Genomic DNA, 10,332 nt, shown 5'->3' with positions numbered 1-10,332 from the left:
CAACTGCGTCACGATTTTGTATCACTCATCAGACTGTGAAAGGAAAACGTTGGAGATGAATGTGACTGTCTACAAAGATGACAGGTTCAAAGGGTATCATTTTCAACTAGTTAGGGGTGTTGTATTCGAGGTAACCAACGGTCCTGTTGTTCTATAGTGACGTGCTGTTGTCTAGGCTCCTAGGCTGTGTATTAACTAAGTAATAGTGGTGTCTCCTATGTACACGTACAGTCATTGACCTCATGACATTATTCAGGCCCACAGTAACCTCTCTGGGCCCTGGATTACGGAGTGGGGCTGCAAATCTCTGTTCTTCTGCTCAGATAGTGAGGATGGCAGAATAATCCTCCTAGGTAGGACTCCTCTTTGTTTCAGTTAATACTATTAAGTAACCAGGGCTATCTAACCTCAGAGGGACCAAAGCTTTTCTGATGGGCATGACAACAGGAATCTCCTCAGCACTGCTACGTTCAAGTACAAGGTTAACACTCCCACAATGATTATCTGGTCCACACTGTTGGACTGGGATGTTAGGCTTTTCCCTGGTCTCCCCTGAAGAATGTCCTCTGCCATGGTTGAGGGTTGGATCGCCTAGTTAAATAAAGGTTACATTTCTGGTGCCACCCAATACGTATGCACGGATGACTGTAAGTCACTTTGGATAAAAGCTTCTGCTAAATGGCATACATCACATATTATCTATCACAAACTAACATCAATATAGGGTATCAAGACAGAGCTAAACAAGTGTACACCTCACTTCCTCCCCAGCAAAACTATTAGTATTACTCCATCTGACAGGTGTGGTACAGTATATGACTTCTCATGGACTTTGAGTCAGGGAGCAGATAGCAGCAGAGAGCAGTTACTCGGTGGACACCTCGTCACAACCTGTGCTGTGCGCAAGGTGACTGAGCTAGTGGCCTGCTTTTCAGCCTCCTCTTGATGACGAGAGGCCTGTGAGCTCGAAAATGCATTATATTTATGACAGGAAGTAATATCTTGCCTGGCATTGAGCAAATAGGAATTTTATTGAGAAATGGCCCAAACCCTAGAACAAAACCCTCCTCAACCAGAAGGCTATATGCCTATAAACAACAACAAAAGGTGGGGATCTCTTTATCACCATGCAAAGGTCAAGGGCCATGTAATTTGCCAATGAATTAACTCCAGAGAACCCCCATGATACAGGACAACATTTGGCAATATGTATGTTTTTAAGGTATTTTCGCACAATGTTTTCTGAGATTATTTGTGTTTTGTCCAGACTGATCTTACTGGTCGTACTTTCAAGGTATATTTTTAGTATTCAATGTTTTTTTGTCTATTTGTAGACGTTAACTAAAAACAAATGAATGATGAAAGAAGGATGTGTGGAAAAAACATACTGTACCAGTCAAAAGTTTGGACACCTACTCATTCAAGGGTCTTTATTTCTTTTTACTATTTTCTTTATTGTACAATAATAGTGAAGACATCAAAATTATGAAATAATACATGGAATCATGTAGTAACCAAAAAAGTGTTAAACAAATCAAAATATTATAGATTCTTCAAAGTAGCCACACTTTGCCATGATGACAGCTTTGCACACTCAAATCATAAATATATTTTGATTTGAGTGCGCAAAGCTGTCATCAAGGCAAAGGGTGGCTACTTTTAAGGATCTAAAATATTCTTCAAAGTAGCCACCCCCAGTGAAATCACTGCCACAATGTTTTGTGGCAGTGATTTCAGTTTAGAATGGTAGCAAAAAGCTGTGTTGAAGACATCAAAGTTGAGCTGTCTGCACATGTCAGTATTTATAGCTGAAACAGACCAAGAGCAGCGGTGAGCACTAGTTGAAAAGGTATAAATGGTTTCAAACATGTGTATACAAGCACACTATTCCAGACCGGTATGCACGTTTTAAAGGTTGAATGGCGTTTCTAGTTAAATGATTGAAGACTAGTTATGATGAGAATTTTTACCATTCAAGTCTATGGCCATTGGGATTTCCGCAAATATGGTTGTAGTCTGAAAAGTAGTATCAACAATATTTTTTCTAGCAACCTGATTAGTGCTAGTCTAACGTTTTACAGTTGTTCTGGTGATGGTAACTTTTACGGTTTTGGTTCCAGAGTAATAATAATAAGTATGAACAGTTTCTGAACTTGTAGTTTGATTTCAGCAAGCACATTTTACTATATTGCATTATTTAAAATTTGGCAGGGTCTATAATGGCCAGTTAGTGCTCTTTCTCCCTCCTAGAGGCGGAAAGGGAAGTGCAGTTTGGCAGCTACAGCCTGTAGAAGCCTACTTGAAATGTCTTGACAAATTTGAGAATAAGCGAAGAAAGTTTTTAAGGAGTCCAGTTAACACTAAAAATAGAAACTGTATAGATCCTGTGACCCTCAACCACAGCCTTTTTTTCTGCGGCTGAGAGGCACAGAACCTGCCAGGTGACGATGTGACTGACACAACGCATGCAGGGGTCGACCTATTACCGCAATTTGTAGTTCTACTTCGTGACAAGTTAGAAGGGGCAAGCTTTGTGTTACAAGACATGTTGCGCAGTATATTTATCAAACAGTTCGGGATTTTGCGTCTGGAGTTGTCGACTTGATTATCACACATTGATCCTGTCTAGGATAACTTTACATGTGTTAAATATGGGATGATCGCTGACTTTTACGGTTTCTATTTTTTTTTTTCATCTTCTACCGCCAAGGCTACAATTAACTGTCAACATAAGGTAAGGACGCAGTTTCTAAATAATGTTCTTATCTAACTCAGTGGCAAGACAAAACACTCTCACTTTACAAAAAATGTCACTACAATTACGTAATTACAGGGTAATTAATTTGGTTAATCTATTACAGCTATTGGCTGCGCCATTTTACTAAACTCCAATGAAAATCATAAAGTTAGATGCAGTTAAGTTGTTTGCAAATCTTAAACATTAAAAACAAGCAACATGTAGTCTCACATGCTTTGATAGCCTACAGTTATCTTTGTTCTGAAATCAACATTTCAAATTGTACACAGTCACATTACCATGGCTTTTGGCAATGTGATAGTCTACTAATAATTTTGTGCGGCGTTATTGGCCCAGAGAGGAATGTAAGGGTTAACGACGGCGAAGATACACCAGCAATAAAAACATGTGGTACCATAATCCTGTTAGTTAATCCTCAGTCATAACAAGATATATTGTGGATTTATAAACTAGTAATGATGGTTTCAGAGCTGAGCGTTTCCTTGCCTGTGGTCTTTGTACCAACGAGTGCCAATTCACATTTTTGTTGCTTCCAGGGACTACAGATTTAAAAAACTACCTAGCTAAATCTTGTGGAATGTTATGTTGTACATTGTCCGTGACAAATAAACGAATAAATTAACGTTTCGTGTAATTGTCCACTATTTTTAATTATTATGAATGTCATTTTTTTCGTTGCATCTGTTGCTAAATGACTGATGAAATTAATCAACGACCAACTACACACCTAAAGGTAATTATAACTTCACGGGACTCAAACATGGTAGGCTAATGCGAATAACGCTGCAGCCAATTAGAATTACGCATGCAATGCCATCTCTCCTTCGCAGTATTTCCCCCAGATATCGACTAGTACACTAGGCCTATTGGTTTGCATTCCACTGCGCATCTGTCAGCGCAGCAAAACTTTAGAAAGGTGTTTAAAACACCCCTTTTGAAAAGGAATAACATATTGAAGCATATACAAGCAGCCGTCCATATTGATCCGTTAGCATCTGGAACATCTGAATGTTTACGTATCCACCACTTAAGACATATTTTGTAGGCAAGTGCGCTGACATTCGTTGTCAATTCAACAGTTTTTGCCTCTCCATCTCGTGCATCCAGGTGAGTTATTTCCTTTAGTGGCTTTGGGACTTGCTCCAGTTTCCGTGGACTGCGATTTATGGGCTATATGCTTGCTTGGACTACTTGGAATACTTTGGACTATATATATAATACTGTAAATTGTCTGATTTAACTGGCCTGTAACAGTATGTATGTCAACGATATTTGATATAAAGAGCGTCTTTTGGGACTTTTTCGGCAATTGGCACTTGTGCGTAAAGGTTATTTACTTTATTAGTCGCTGAATTGTTTCAAAGTGTACAGATGATTCGAATAGCAAACGGCTAACCATAATATCATATAATGCATCGTGAAAATTGGTTTGTCCATATGTAGGTAAAAAAAATAGCACGCTTATTTTGGCTATTGGTTTCCTTAAGACTGTTTTATAAGTAAACACTAGCCTACAACAAGCAAACAATTTAATAGATAGTGCTTGTCAATGCTGCGTAATCTGCTGCCCGGCCACTCTTCTTGATTCTACAGTAGGCTAGTTGACGCCTAGGTCACAGCGCTCCTCACGCTCCCCATCCAACGCGCGCGTTTAGAGCAACGGTGTATCGAAGCGGATTTATAAACAATTGATTTTCATGCCCCAAATGCATGTATTTTATTAAACGTATAGAGCTAAACGTAGCATCACCGACTGTGCATGTGCGTTAGGGATGGAATACAGCGTTCACTTTGTGGATCCTGTTGATCTGTGTGCTATATTTTCCAGCGTGTGAAATGCCTTGGAAGAGCTCGTGTTGAATAGAATAGTCACCATAGGCTTCAAGAAACCTGGTTGCGTCAGTTGTAGTGGATGGCATTTGCGGATACCCCATGTGGAGACGTTTGCTCCTTTGATGTAATCTTAATTTGATGCACTTTCCGTTTTTCTTTGACGTCGACTGACACGCGCATGAAAGCCCCGCTCTTATTTTCTTAGTTTTTTTTTCAGTTCCTTTGACACAACCGAGAAGGTCGTGATTTTTGCATGCAACATAGCGGGATTCATGTTGGAAGCGTTTTTCTTTATCAATGTGCATTGATGTAGCAGAAAACGTGGAGGAGATAAGGTAAGACAAACTAGATTCAAACGATTTTATGGTGGTGATGGTCCATGGATACCAAGGCGTTTCTTTACCAATTTTTCAGACGCGCTTTGTGAACTCAATTGTGTAGGCTATGTGAGTAGAATGTATCAATAACTGGATATATCCATTGACAGCCGGCGTCATACATGGAATCATACAGCCCCACAGGTTTGCGTTGTTTGTAGTTCTCTCTTGATACAATTTGCTTCATCAAAATAAAACCTTAAAGACTAATTGCACTGTTTTCTAATTGTCTAACAGAACCCTTATCTCAGCACCTGGTAGCTTTGGAAAGGATTTCATTGAAGAAATTGTCTGCAAGCGATTAAAAGGATTTTCATTCTTGTCTAAATCGGGAATTACACATCCAAACTGGGATCTATGAGCGGAAAAGTGGCGAAGCCAAAAGAAGATAAGGATGCTTCCAAGGGTAAGAGGCAAGCCTTGCAACGCACAGATTGCTGCTCCTAAATCACTGGTTTAAAGCGACCGTGCGCTCATTCATCTCCCACACATCCTCTGCTCGCCCTTTGAGATTTCTGAAAACAATAGTAGGCCAGCTACTGAATGGCGCGGCATATGTGGCTTGCTGGTGTCATTTCAGACTCAACCAGTAGCCATCTAGAATTAGCACGTGTTATAACCTGCTTATAACCTAATGATTACGCAAGTAGTGTATCACATTTATTGGTTTCRTTATTTAAACAAATATCTGCCAATATTACATTAATTAATACAAAACCAAGAATCATAATGAAAATCGAACAATGTAGTGCATTTTAATGAGCATTGGTTAACCTACATGAACAATGGTCGTGCTGTCGCTTTAATGTGAAGGCAGTGAACAACAATGTCACTGGCATCCGTTTGAAATCCCCCCTGTTCTTGCTTGCATCTTTTTACGTGGGTTTGCATTTGCCCAGCTTTCAACATCACATTCTAATCACACACAGGGGAGTTCTACGCTAATATGACGTGGGCACACCATTTGTTTTGGTAGCTCGTGCGCTAATGACCCATTGCGTAAAAATTAGCCTCTGCACGTCTCTAGAAAAGCCTCGCTTCGTGTCGGGATGTAAACTGGCGAGCCATTGCCATGGAGACAAAGGGAGGCAAGGTTGCCAGAGAAACCTCAGCGAGATTAGTCGATGTGCGCGCTCTACACCGAGGTTGTCCACGACAGTTTGGAGGCTTGCATGCACAGGCTTTCATCCCTTTGTTTTGATGAATGCGTATTTTTGTCAATTGAAGCAATCAATGGCAAGGCAACCCATCAAAACAGAATGTATCCAACAGCATCCTGGAAACTGACAAAGAGGCAGCCAATGTGGAGTCATATTCAATTACAAAATAATTTATTCAGGATTCATCTGCTTTATTTTAGTACTGCAGGCTATGTTGAATTTATTAATAGCCTATGATTCCATTGAAAGGAATGTTTGTTTTGATTATGTGCTTATTGAAAGATGATCATGATTAAAACCAATATTATATTTGAATTATAACCACCAGCTTCCCTGGTTGTCATGTTTCCTGCTTTATTTGATTCGTCCTAAACAGATGAATAGGGCTCAGTTTGACCTCACATATATTGTTGGTTTAATGCATGTCTAATAGACTATATTCCAAACATGTTATTCTGTGACATTTCTCCAGCGCCAACAGTAAGAGTGTGGACCTTTTTCTTTGTCCTCCAATAATTGTTTTCCTTTTTTATTCAGACCATTGCTTTACCACTTGCCTGGTAAATTGGACTTGCAGCCTAATGCAGTTGACTTGTGCATGCTTTCACTCATTGAGATGTTCTCACCTCAAGTTACCATTGCACTTTCCAGACCCCTAGGTCTGGGTTGACCCCCCCCCCMCMCMCACACACACACACAGTATCCTTGTCATAATACAGCATTATACAGTACCAGTCAAACATTTGGACACACCTACTCATTCCAGGGTTTTTCATTATTGTTACTATTTTCTACATTGTAAAATCATAGTGACGACAAACTATGAAATAACACATATGGAATCATGTAGTAACCAAAAAAGTGTTACACAAATCAAAATATATTTTATAATTGAGATTCATCAAAGTAGCCACCCTTTGCCTTGATGACAGCTTTGCACACTCTTGGCATTCTCTCAACCAGCTTTGTGAGGTAGTCACCTGGAATGTTTCAATTAACAGGTGTGCCTTGTTAAAAGTTAATTTGTGGAATTTCTTTCCTTGATGTGTTTGAGCCAATCAGTAGTGTTGTGACAAGGTAGGGGTGGTATACAGAAGATAACCCTATTTGGTAAAAAAACAAGTCCATATTATGGCAAGAACAGCTCAAATAAGCAAAGAGAAACGACAGCCATCATTACTTTAAGACATGAAGGTCAGTCAGTACGGAAGATTTCAAGAACTTTGAAAGTTTCTTCAAGTGCAGTCGCAAAAACCATCAAGCGCTATGATGAAACTGACTTTCATGAAGACCGCCACAGGAAAGGAAGACCCAGAGTTACCTCTGCTGCAGAGGATAAGTTCATTAAAGTTAACTGCACCTCAAATTGCAGCCCAAATAAATGCTTCACAGAGTTCAAGTAACAGACACATCCAAACATCAACTGTTCAGAGAAGACTGTGTCAATCAGGCCTTCATGGTCGAATTGCTGCAAAGAAACCACTGCTCTAAGGACAGCAATACGAAGAACAGACTTGTTTGGGTCAAGAAACTCGAGCAATGGACATTAGACCGTTGGAAATCTGTCCTTTGGTCTGAGGAGTCCAAATTTGAGATTGTTGGTTCTGACCGCCATGTCTTTGTGAGACACAGAGTAGGTGAATGGATGATCTCCGCATGTGTGGTTCCCACCGTGAACCATGGAGGAGGTGTGATGGTGTGGGAATGCTTTGCTGTTGACACTGTCAGTGATTTATTTAGAATTCAAGGCACACTTAACCAGCATGGCTACCACAGCATTCTGCAGCGATACACCATCCCGTCTGTTTAATGCTTAGTGGGACTATCATTTGTTTTTCAACAGGACAATGACCCAACACACCTCCAGGCTGTGTAAGGGCTATTTGACCAATAAGGAGAGTGATGGAGTGCTGCATCAGATGAGCTGGCCTCCACAATCACCCGACCTCAACCCAATTTAAATGGTTTGGGATGAGTTGAATCGCAGAGTGAAGGAAAAGCAGCCAACAAGTGCTCAGCATATGTGGGAACCTCTTCAAGACTGTTGGAAAAACATTCCTCATGAAGCTGGTTGAGAGAATGCCAAGAGTGTGCAAAGCTGTCATCAAGGCAAAGGGTGGCTACTTTGAAGAATCTAAAATCTAAAATATATTTTGATTTGTTTTACACTTTTTTGGGGTACTACATGATTCCATATGTGTTAATTCATAATTTTGATGTCTTCACTATTATTCTACAATTTAGAAAATAGTACAAATAAAGAAAAACACTTGAATGAGTAGGTGTGTCCCAACCTTTGACTGGTACTGTACATCAGAAGTGGTTAGATCAACTAAAGTTTTAATAAACTTTATTTTATTTTAGCCCCAGACACTAACCAGCACCTATAGAGGAAAGTGAACGATCCAACATGCATATAGCACTGTGTATTAGAGATGTCAATAATAGTTCATATGACCATCACTTTTTATTAACTGTCTTTGGAGTTAAGCTTTGGATCAATTCCACTGCTCTTTTTRAGAACAATATGGGATTGAGGAAGGGAGTTAAACCCTGGGAATAATGGAATGAAGTTCCAGGCCTAGATTTAAGCCCTACGCTTGCATAACAGTTCGACAAAATGCTAGCACATCTCACCAAACTCTTTGATTGTGGATGTTTTTTAAGGATTCGATTCAATCCGTAGCGCTGAAGATCCGCGTTATAGCGCGATTGAAACGGAATGGTAATTTCTGAATGAGCCCACGTATGCAGTGTTTACCGTTAATGTCGTCCTCGCGAACGCTAGGAACATTGCCTTTTACATTTAAATTGTCCTATAACGCGGATCTTAGTGCTACGGATTAAATCAAGCCCCAATGCGCTCTRTTCCCATTAAAAAGGGAGTATGTCTGTGAGTAGCAGGACAGTAACAGAATAGAGGGATAAGAAGAAATGCTATCTATTCTCTGTGCGTTGGCTCCCTCAGTGAAAGGTCATGCTTCACAAGATAGGAGTACATCCTGTGCTATTACATGTGATTTACAGAATGGTAGCGAGAGAAAACCATGTCTTAGGCAGGGATAAAGCCTCCCTCCAATATCAAAGCAGGCAAATCAGTTTGTGAGCTTCCCCGTGCCCTGGTGAGCCTGAGTTGTCCGGACAGAGTGGTATATGGAAGCGTACCCATTATCCTGGCCTCAACCCCAGCATCCCAGAGCCTGGGAAATCAACGGGATCAATGCTTGTTTACATAAAGTCATTATGTTGACATTTCTCGTCTCTCTTTTCTAGTCTTTGACCATAAAGCCTCTTGTTATCGTATGTGTCGTGGGTTTTCGAATATTCTTTTACAGAATGCACTTATCAAACGTGGCATCCCCTTTAACATAGTACTCTCTCTCTCCCAGGCTTCTTTGTGGCCTGCTTTTTTATAGACTCTCAGACCTCTTTTGTTGTCTCTGTCAGTGCCTCTTTAACGGCATAAACCGAGCAGAAGGCATAACTCTTGCATATTTGCCGCCATATTAATTCAGCCCAGGGCAGCCACGTTGGCCAATCAATAGATATCCAGAGTTTGGAGACACTGCTTCATGAATCACAAAGGAGACAGCTCTCCCCTGCTCTGCTGTGACACCTGCTCTAATCTCATTGGCTAAACAACACGCTGCCTACAGTATCATTACCATCTTTTGATCTAGTAGCTGGCTGGCTCTCTCGGAAGCCCACTTAAATAGGATGGGGTCGCTTTCAGCAAAGACAAAGGTGGAGATTAGAATAGTGCTAAAGAGGTTTGTTATCTTTTACACAAAATCGCCATGCTGGGGATATGCTGTTGGCTTAACACTGCTGTTGGGTGATGTTATGGCGCTAACTCACTAACTAGTCGCTGAGAAGTGAGAACAGTAGGCTATACCATTCCGTCAAGCAAAAATATTTAGACTTGATCTTATGTCACTCACTTCTAAAGTAGTTATTTACCCCACAATCGTTAAAGAGGGAAAAAGTGCTTTTCTATGTGATTTGACGGACAGCTGCAGTGGAAACTCACCGCAAAGTGGAAAACCTCAGAAATGTAAGTGGAAAGTTTGTAAGTCTCTACGGGATGTGTTGAATTTTGAGTGATATTGCAAGTAGAGTATAGTTTGACTGTACGCCGCTGAATGAACCAGGCAGGATCGCCGTACAACGTCTCATCATGTCTTCGCTTCACAATGATGTGGTC

General features: G+C 40.5%; 1 long non-coding RNA gene across 1 annotated transcript in view; it reads left to right on the top strand.

The window, feature by feature from the left end:
* Positions 1–4,361: 4,361 nt before the first annotated feature.
* The window catches only part of LOC111965665 (uncharacterized), an 87,660-nt gene continuing 81,689 nt past the window's right edge, over positions 4,362–10,332 (top strand). The window contains exons 1-2 of the long non-coding RNA XR_002877546.2: positions 4,362–4,926; positions 5,206–5,374. This is a non-coding gene — a long non-coding RNA (uncharacterized lncRNA). The remainder of the gene's footprint in view (positions 4,927–5,205; positions 5,375–10,332) is intronic.

The sequence above is a fragment of the Salvelinus sp. IW2-2015 genome, linkage group LG6.2, assembly GCF_002910315.2.
Source record: "Salvelinus sp. IW2-2015 linkage group LG6.2, ASM291031v2, whole genome shotgun sequence".
NCBI lineage: Eukaryota > Metazoa > Chordata > Actinopteri > Salmoniformes > Salmonidae > Salvelinus > Salvelinus sp. IW2-2015.
Note: the sequence above shows the minus strand (reverse complement) of the source record. Positions and strands in the feature narration are given on the sequence as shown.